The sequence below is a fragment of the Ctenocephalides felis genome, unplaced genomic scaffold, assembly GCF_003426905.1.
Source record: "Ctenocephalides felis isolate EL2017-DRISC unplaced genomic scaffold, ASM342690v1 CF-g0.4_SCAFFOLD_01886, whole genome shotgun sequence".
Classification (NCBI taxonomy): Eukaryota; Metazoa; Arthropoda; class Insecta; order Siphonaptera; family Pulicidae; genus Ctenocephalides; species Ctenocephalides felis.
In genome coordinates, this window is record NW_020538040.1 from 111499360 (window position 1) to 111510390 (window position 11031).

Genomic DNA, 11031 nt, shown 5'->3' on the forward strand with positions numbered 1-11031 from the left:
GACCACCAATTGGCATTTCCTCCACGGGTAAGTTATAGTAATTCGAAAAACGAAACGTAAATCAATTGTTCATAAATATTTTTGTTTCAAAACCTTCTGAATATTTTGGCATACCTTAGGAAAAACATATGTATGCATGTGTATTTGCGGTTGCATTTTTTTGTCGACGCTTTTTTGAGACGAATCAACGCATTGAATGATTTAATTATCGGGAAGATGTGCTAATTAGTTTTTGGTAATGACAGGTTTATCCATTTCGGAATAGGGGGCAAAATGATAAAAAATGACTATTCAATTTTTTAGAGAGCCTTTTTTTCTATCCGATTAAAAAAATCAAAACACATTGAATTTGTGCAACAAAACGAAGAATTTACTAAATTTGGCACAGTGTAGAGTAAGCGTGCATTTTTGGTTATCCAAAAAAGTGCTATTTGGTGGTCAAAAATGATCAATGGACATTTGCACATAAAATTATCAGATTTTTTTACAAAAATTTTAGTAATAGTACAAATTTTGTTTTTATTTTTAACTTCTCGCGGGGTAAGTTTTAGTAGCCGCAAAAAAATTGAAAATATTTTTTTGCATATCTTTACATTTCGAAGGTTCAGACAAAAGAAATGTTTGTGTGTGCGTGCGTTTAGATGTACGTAATATGTATGTATGTAATTAGGACGAATACTAATTTTTGTCCATGGTTTCGAGAGATCAACCAATTTGCATGATTCAAAAAGCATTCGATTCTTACTGATAGGGAGACGTGCTGATTAGTTTTTGGCAAAAGTAGGTTTAGCCATTTCAAAGATACGGGACAAAAAGTGCATAAATATGGAAATTCGGTTTTTGAGAGAACGGAGCGACCGATTTGTATGATTCAAACAACATTTTACTCACCTTTACAAAATGAAGAATTAACCAATTTTTGGTAAGGCAGGTTCAGCGATTATTAAGATCCAGAAAAAAGTTATAAAAACAACACTTGGTGATAAAAAATCATCACTGGACATACGCACATAAAATTACCACATACTTTATAAGAATATTAATAATAAATGCAAATTTTGTTAACATTGCTTTGCAAAAAAACTCTAAATTTTCAAACAAAGTGCTTCTTTGGGAAGTTAACAATAAGACAGCCCTAGTAGATAATTTCTAATAATGAAGTAATCAAATATGAAAAGATCAACAGTCGGCTTACTTTCTACAATACAATTAAATCAATGCTAAAAACGCTTACCGAACAGCTAACCACTATGATCAATTTCTTAACTAGAATCCTAACCAAAACCAAACAATAGCTTTAAAACTTAAATCTCTTCTATGGAACACCAACGACTTGAGACCAAATGAATTCACACAAAAAATATTCACTAACAACACCATGCACTTATGACGTCATGCTTACCACTAAAAAGCATTTATTCGTAAAATTCATTTTACGAATATAAACTTTTTAGGAATACCGAACTACTGTGGGGTAAGTCAGGGCACAAAGGTCCAATTTGAATTTGAGAAATCATATTATGAAAACCAAACCAATTATATCACAACAAATAACACATTTCAAACAAACAACCATATGACTCTGTTCAGCAAAACTCCCAGCCAATTCATCATTTTGAAAATATGTTATTTTTACTGTTTTTTTTTTTTTTTTTTAAAAAACTTTTTTAACTTCCCGTAGGGTAAGTTATTGTAATCGTCCAAAAATCTAAATTAAATTTTTTTACATTTCTTCACGTTTTGAAGGTTTCTGAATATTTTGGCATACCTCAGAAAAAATGAATGTGTGTGTATGTATGTATGGATACAAATTTTAGTCCACGTTTTCAGGAGCACGTATCAACCGATTTGAATGTTTCAAAAAATATTCGATTTCTATTGATAGGGAGATGTGGTGACTAGTTTTTGGCAAAGACAGGTCCATCCGTTTCGGAGATTTGGTGCAAAGTGTGCCGAAAATAGAAATCGAGATTTTCAAAAATGAAGCATCCGATTTGAATAATCTAAAAACATTAAGTTCGTAATGATGGGGAGAAGAGATGATTAGTTTTTGGCAAAGGCAGGTCCAACCATTTCGAAGATACAGAGCTAAACGTGCAAAAAATGACAGTTTTAGAGAGAACTAAGCGTCCGATTTGAATGGTTCAAAGAACTTTCTGCTTCTTTTAACAAAATAATCGGTTTTCGAAAAAAATGTTTCAATTTTTTTTTTTCAAATTTTTTTTTCAAAATTTTTTATCAATTTTTTTGTATATCAAAAATAATTCAGATTTTAATTTGCAATTCAATTTATATAATTCTTGCAAATATTAGCTAATGTTACAGTATTTATTTATAATAATCTATTTGAAAACCTTTAATATTCCTTGATCATTTCGTTACGGTACGAGAAGTTCCAGCAATTTGACTTAAGGCACGATGCCATACACACCACTAGTTTTTTTTTCCTCATAGGTGGGGAAAAATGAGACGACCACGGGGCAAACAGGTCCACTGTTTATTTTTAATTTCAAATAAATTTTAAGAATTACTACATTATTCAACCAATGCAAAATTTAAATTTTACGAATACATTTTTTTAAAGTAAATACTGTATAACCTTGACTGGAAAAAATATTTGTTAACCTATTTCTTGTAAAATTGCTTTTCAACTATTGAATTTAACTTAAAATTAACAATACATCTTATAAAACAATTAAATAACGTATAATCAAAAACTATAAAGTCTTAAACTTAAGGCCTCATAAGCTAAACAAATAGGCTCACAACCAAAAAAATAAGAACAAACGGAAATACTTTTGTTATAGATTCTCAAACATTGCCGTTTAATTCTCTGTTATGCATTTTTTCTTATACTGTCAAATATTGTTGTTAAAAATATTCCAACTTTAGATATTGGTGGTGGGTAAAAAGGACCTTTTTATCCACTGACCTTTGAGCGCCATTCTATCCTATATATATAGTACACAGCATCGGTGGTACTGCAATACTAATATTAACCAAAATTAAACACTATTTTATATTTTAAAATTCATTTTTTTTTTAAATTAGTGTATAAACTCATTGCAAACGGTGACTTTAATGTCTGATATTCCTACTGGAAATACCGATTAATAAGATGACCATTTTCTTAAGTTAAAACCGCGACGGCAATTTTTAGTTATGCTAATCCGGTGCTGAGAGGAATGCTTTTTATAAAAAGAGATTTTTATAAAAATGTATTAAAATATATCATTATAAAAACTATAAAATGTCATGAATGAATATTTAATTTTTTTCAAACTCATGGCCTCTTTGATTCCCACAATTGCATCTCTAACCTTACAAGAGCATTTATTCGCACTTGAAGAATGGCTCAAAGAATGAAAAATAAATATAAACAAAGAAGACAAATCAAAAAATATCACGTTTACAACGAGAACTCAAAATTTTGATGCATTTATAAATAACATCAAAATATCCCCCAGTACGAGCATTAATTATTTAGAACTATGTCTAGACCGTTGACTCACATGGGGACTTCATATTAAAAAAATGAGCAAGAAACGATAAAAAAATTTAAGCAATTATACTGGCTTATTGGTAGAAAATCGAAAATCCTATATGCAAACAAGACATTATTATACAAAATCGTACTAGTACAAATATGGAGCTACGATATAGAATTATGGAGATGTGCAAGTACATCAAACATAAAAATTATACAGCATATACAGAACAAAATACGATGGGCGATGGTAGATACGCTTTGGTATGTAGCTAATGGAACCATTTACAGAGATCTGGAAATCTTAACTGTGAATAAAGTTATCAATACCCGGAGCTGTTCTTACCACAACAAAATCAATGAATATTCGAACGCTGAAACGAGTCGCTCGTCAACTGCCGAAGAGGTCGGGCCTATAAACATAAATATTACTGGATTAAAGTGTATTGTTAGTGCTATAACAGTGAGTCATCGGTAAAGTACCGCTAACCTGTGTTTGCGTGTAAACAATTTGCCATGACGCAACAATGGCAACGAATTGTTATGTGCCTATTGTCGAAAGGACAATTATATTACTAGAAGATTCAACAACAAATTCTGAGTTTATTGAAAATTATTTAAAATCAATAAATTGTGTGAATAATATACCAAATGTCAGTGATAACGTTAGTAGTGTCGATTTAGAAATGAGTGTAGACGTTCCTACCGTCAACCAAAACATCGTCGCCAAAAAATCACAAGATTGGACAACAATTTGTTTAAAAAAACAAAAACGTGATGAAGTCTATGATACGTCGCGCTTAAAAAAACAACATCTGCTGATTACTGGCTAAACCCGACGTCAACGAAAAATTATTATGACGTATTAAGCAAACATATTGACGCAACAAACTCTGAACAAACACAAAATACTGTTCAAAATACCGGACAAACTGCAACCGATAATAAACCCCCGCCTATCTTTGTGCATGAGGTGGGCGACATTAAACCATTGACATTACTACTTGAGTACAAATCCAAAAATTCATATAAATTAAAAATAATTAGTGCCAGTCAAGTTAAAATAAACTTGGACAGTCTAAAAACCTACAACAAAATTCTTAAGCTATTAAAAGAAAAGGAAACGCAAATGCACTCGTTTCAAGAAAAATCTAAGCTGTCATTCAAAGTAATTGTAAAAAAGCTACATCGTAGCGCTGATATTGATACGTTAACAAAAGAAATTCAAAAACTGGGCCATAAAGTCGTAAGAATATATCATTTAAAAAGCAGATTTTATAACTATCCATTAAACATCTTCGTCATTGAATTAGAACAGCAGGCCAACAATTTTCAAAATTGAATATTTTTATAGCACAAAAGTAAATATCGAACCCAAACGTTATCGATGAGAAATTGTGCAATGTACAAGGTGCCTAAATCTGGGACATACAAAAAACTATTGTTTCAGGAAGCCGCGATGCGTCAAATGCTCGGAAGATCATCTCACCAAAGATTGTGATTGGACTGATAAAATTAATGAAAAAGTTACTTGTGTTTTATGTAACCATCATCCAGCGAACTACAAAGGCTGCCCATATATCAACAACATCCTAATCGAAAATACCCGCCAGCACGCTACGAAGAACATAACAACAATAAGAACTCACTAGTGCACCCAGCCTTATCGTACTCTCAGATAACACAGGAACAAACTACAATTCAGTAAAACCCTATCAATCTCAACAACAGTACAGCAAAAGATACCACAAATAACAATAAAAATGCGACAAACAACAACATCGACATAAACGAAACAAACATATGATGAAAATTCTAACTGCACAAATGAGTACAATGCTAAACCTTCTAATCACATTACTAGCGAACAAAAAATAATGACAACCTTGTTAAGAATTTGCCTATGGAACGCCAAAGGACTGTACCAACATGTACAAGAACTAAAATACTTTTTAGTACACAATTCAATTGATATTTTGCATATTTCTGAATCACACCTGACCGATAAATGTCATATAAAAATACCAAATTATTCCATATACAGCACGCAACAACCCAGCGGGAGGTCACATGGAGGTACTGCAGTTATTATTAAAATAAGCCTTTGTCACTATGAACTTGATTCATATAACGAAAAATTTCTACAAGCGACCATCGTCTGTGTTCAACTTCCACACGAACTAATATGTTTTTCGGCAGTCTACTGTCCTCCAAGACACTCCATCACTGAAGATCACTTCTCCAACTTCTTCACTAATCTGGGAAATAAATTCATAGCAGGAGGAGATTTTAACGCAAAGAATACCTACTGGGGCTCAAGACTTACCAACTCAAGAGGGCGTGAGTTAATAAAATCTATAGATAAAAATTACTTCAAAACTATATCCACGGACGAACCTACTTACTAGCCTAGCGATCTTCATAAGAAACCGGACCTTCTAAACTTTTTTATTACAAAAAACGTTAAAAAAAATTGGTTCAAAAATAATGCAAATAGTTTTGATCTAAACTCGGATCACTCTCCCATAAGCTAACATACTCTGCAGACACTATAGCCAACACCACAAAAAATTCTAACAAATCAATTCACAAGCTGGGAACTATACCAAAAGACTATTGAAAATAAGATTAACTGCAACATCCTTCTCAAAGACACCGAGGACATTGAAAACGCACTAGAAAACAAAAAAATTATCCACAATGCAGCGCTATCTGCAACTCCTGTCGTCACCAATTGCGACGCCTTCAATACTCCAATTTATATAAAAAAACAAATCGCCAACAAAAGAAAACTCCGTAAAATCTGGCAACAAACATGCTCCCTAGTGGATAAAAAGAAGTTAAACAAGGCTTGTAAAGAACTCAAAAGAACCATCAACAAACGCAATAATAAAACATTCAACGACTATCTAAGTAAACTTACCGCTACAAAAGACTCTAATTTCTCACTCTGGAGAGCTACAAGGAAGCTTAAAACACTAGTAGCAGCAGTACCTCCATTAAAGAAAAACTATGGATCATGGGCAAGGACTCCCCAAGAAAAATGTGGAGCTTTTGCCAAGCACCTATTTCACACTTTCCTCCCAGCTCCTCCAACATGCACAAACGAAGAGAAATCATTTACACATGCACTCCACAGCATCCATCATATATCCGATGAACCTATCGAAAGAATTACCCTCTATGAAGTTAGGCATCAAATTGAATCCGCTAAATCAGGCAAATCTCCAGACCCTGATAAAATAACCATCAAGATGCTGAAAGAATCGCCAGATATCACACTAAGATTACTAACAATCCTGTTCAATGCAATCATAAGAACACAGTCGTTCCCAGATAGTTGGAAAACAGCTAAAGTAATTTTAATACCTAAATCTGGCAAAGACCCCCAGTGCGCAACATCATACAGGTTTAGATTAGTTTTCTGTCAGTGATTTCCAAAATTTTTGAAAAATTATTACTGAAGCGGATTAAATATATAATAAATAAAAACAAGGCCAAACCACCAATTTGGCTTCAGAGAACATCACACTACAATCCATCAAGTACACAGAGTGGTCAACATCATTAACGGAGCCTTACAATCAAAGAATTTCTGCTCTGGAGTCTTCCTGGATGTCACACAGGCCTTCGATAAGGTATGGCACAGCAAATTATTATATAAAATAAAAATTCATCTGCCAAACTCAATCTTTTTATAACCAAAATTTTACCTTCACAAAAGAAAATTTTTCGTTCACATGCAAGGCTTCCAGTCAGAGCTGATGGATATAAATGCCGGAGTGCCACAGGGAAGCGTTCTTGGTCCCACACTATATCTACTTTACACCGCAGATTTTCCCCAAAACAACAAGTCGGAACTGGTCACCTTTGCAGACGGCACCTGTATTATCGCCCAGCATAGGGACCCAATCAAAGCATCAGAAACGTGGAGGATAACGATCAACTACTCGAAGTCTTCCCAAGTAACCTTCACGCTCCGAAGAGATACATGTCCCTCCGTTGTACTCGACAACAACCAAATACCAACTCAAAACCACGCTAAATATTTGTGAATGTACCATGATAAAAAATTAAACTGGAAGACGCACATCCATAAAAAACGCGAACAACTCGAACTTCTCCGTAAATCCATGCAATGGCTTCTAAGCAGCCGTTCGAAGCTATCGACATACAACCAAATTCTTCTGTACAAAGTTATCCTGAAACCAGTGTGGACGTACGGTCTTCAAAAATGGGGTTCAGCAAAGAATAGCAACATACAAATAATCCAGCGCTTCCAAAAGAAAGTATTACGCCAAGCCATTTGTGCCCCAAGATATGTGCCCACCTGGCTAATGCACCAAGACACAGGTACTCCCACAGTAAAAGAAGAAATCAAAAAGATTGCCTAAAGCTACAAAAATAAAATTGATGGACACCCCAATGAGCACGGAGCAAGTATATATAATGTCACGTATTAAAAAAGGCTGAAGAGGACGGAGTTATCAGAATTGACACATTGATTGCATATCTTTATTGTTTTTCATCACATTCCTTTATTATTTTTTATCTAGACTAGGATAGTTATAGATATGAATTTATATAGCATTAGATATTTAAGTACTTATATAGTAATCAGCATATATACACACTAGAAAGAATTACCATTGCCAAAGATACCATAACATACCAATTACTAAATATATCTTCACTAAGACAGATTGTAATTTGAATGGTAAATAAAAAAAATCAAATGCTGAAATGCAGATTATAAACAAAGTTATACAAACAAGAAGAATCAATAAGAAATAGTCAAAGTAATTATTAAATTGTATACAGGCTATAAATTATTTCTAGCAGAGGATCTCATCAATGAAAATATTTGTGGTTAAAGCCAAAAATACGCATTCAAAACAAAAATTGTTTCAGGTATTTGCTCACTATACAAATATATCTATTGCAAACCTGGAAAAGTCGACTTAATCGATTATCATGCCAAATTAACGTGATCTATTGAGTTTTAACAAATAATTCTTTTCAGTTAGTTTCAACGCTAAAAAATGGCAAAATTTAATTTGAACGGCAAGATGTGCCTTTTGCAAAAACGCATCGCGATCGAGTACCGAATGTTTTTTCAAAAATACAAATCGATTATTCCATGCTGTCGGAAATGTCGAGAACATTTGTTTGAACCATATAAATAAACTTCAAAATTAAAAATCTCGGTACGGAACCTAAAACAAAATGACACAAAATGTGTACACATTATTAAAATATCTATGAAATATGTTATAATTTGATGTGCTTTTTTAACTTCTCAAAGGAGAAGTTTATTTTCATCAAAATATCCGATTAGCTAATTTATGTTTTCTCGACATTTCAAGACATTCTGAATCGGATGAGATCAAATTTGAAAAAAGTATATGTGTGTGTGATTTTTTGCCGTAAATCGACGTTTTCTCAAAAATGACTGGACCGATTTCAAAAGATTAAAATCCATCCGATGTAGGTTTTAGCCCGCAATTCAGAATCGATTTTGAAAATTCAAAACCTGCTCGATAGATATTGGTTGGGAATTGTGCTGATTAGTCTTGAGAAAAGATCGGCCGGGCCGTTTTCTTGTAATAAAGTGTTAAAAATCTTTTTTCGACTATTTCTATGATTTTTTTGACCGTAGATACCATAGATCATACTGAAATATTACGACAAGTCGTTTAATTTTAAAAATTCGCCAAAGCATGCAAAAATTAGTTTCGTTTTTTTTTTAAAATTTGTTAAAATTATATGTATTGTATTAGATGTGTTAGATATACAACTCACAATTTTACAATTGAATAACAAAACGACCAATATATGAAATACAAATAAAGGAATGCTAAAATTTTGTGTCTTGATTTTATGAAACTTGACATTACGTCTTCGTTTAGAGCATCTTTAAAAGTTGAGGTCCTGTTTATCCATTGATTCGCAAGAATTATTAAAAAGTTTAGACGCTTTTCTAAAAAAAGAGCAGTACCAGAAACGAAGAAAAATATTTCACAGCTAAGAAATACTCAGTTATAGCCAAAAATTGCTGAATTTGTAAGATATCACATATAATTAGTAACAATAGATATTTATAATATAGAGTATTGCTTAGTTGACGTATCTGCAAAGGCAATATATTGAACAGTTGAATACCAAAACCATCAATTAAATTAAAAGTGGTATTAAGCATAAAAGTCGATCCTTTGATAGTTCTATTCCTTGTGACATAGTGGAAATCAGACATGGAAGATAAATTAAAGTAGTGGGGATTATTTTTTATAAAGAAGAGTGCAATAAGTAGGAATATGTTAGGAACGGTAAGAATGTTATACTTCTGACAAATATTTCTACAATTTGTCATCGAGTTAAGAGAGAACATGATTCTTTGACCTTTTTTCTGAAGTTTGAAATCATGTTCTAAGATGCTGAAAAACCTCAAAATTGAATTCCCTAGACCAAATGCGTGTAGAAGTTGGAGTAATAGATAGAAAGAAGACAATTTAAACTAATTTTAGATTTAAGTACCCTTAACATAAAACAAGTTCTGGAAAGTTTAGGTATTAATGACGAATAAATATGATTATCCCAATTTAATTTTTTTTGAATTCGAATTCCTAGGAATTTAGAAACGACAGAAAAATTGAAGAGGACATCATTAATAATTAGGGAATTGTTCTCGTCATTAATCCTATTGACTGTTCGAAACGACATAATTTTAATTTTATCGTTATTAAGTAAAAGATTATTAGAGTTGACCAATTAGAAATTGCAATCACTGATTGGTTTAGTTTAAAACTGACTTCCTCAAAAAAATTTCCTTTAATAATTCCTTTCCTTTCCTTTAATAATTAATTAATAAACTTGTATCGACGGCAAAGAGAATAAATTTGCAAAGACCGGTACAATTAGGCAAATCATTAATATAAATTAAGAACAATAAGAGACCAAAAATAGAGCCTTGTGGGACTTCGAATTCTATATTTAACTTATTATATATTACTGTGGAGTTTTTATCATCAAGATAAACTGATTGTGTTCTGCTAGATAGATAAGATGTGAATAGTTGAAGTGGTAAACCACGCACACCGTATTTTTCTAATTTATTAATAAGGATTTCATGGGAAATACTATCGAAAGCTTTAGAAAGATCACAAAATACTTCAAAAGAGTTAGACTTTTCATCGACGATTGCTCAAAAACGCCTGAACCAATTTCAAAAATTTTGATGTATCTCAGTGAGGATTATTGTTTGTCAGTTTTGTGCGACGATTTGCCAAGCCGTTTCTTTGTAAAAGTGCTCATACTACCGAATCAATTTTAAACAATTAAACACTGTAAATACCTACTACTAAACTTATCTTGCTCTATTTTCAAGTTTAAGAGTATATTCTTTCTGTGTGTTTTAATATTTCAATTACATGTTTGGCATTGAATGTTCAATTTCGCAAAACTTTTACGCAATAGATATAAAACGGCTATATTTATATTATTTAACTTTTCGTAGGGTAAGTTATAGTAATCGCAAAAAAATCGTA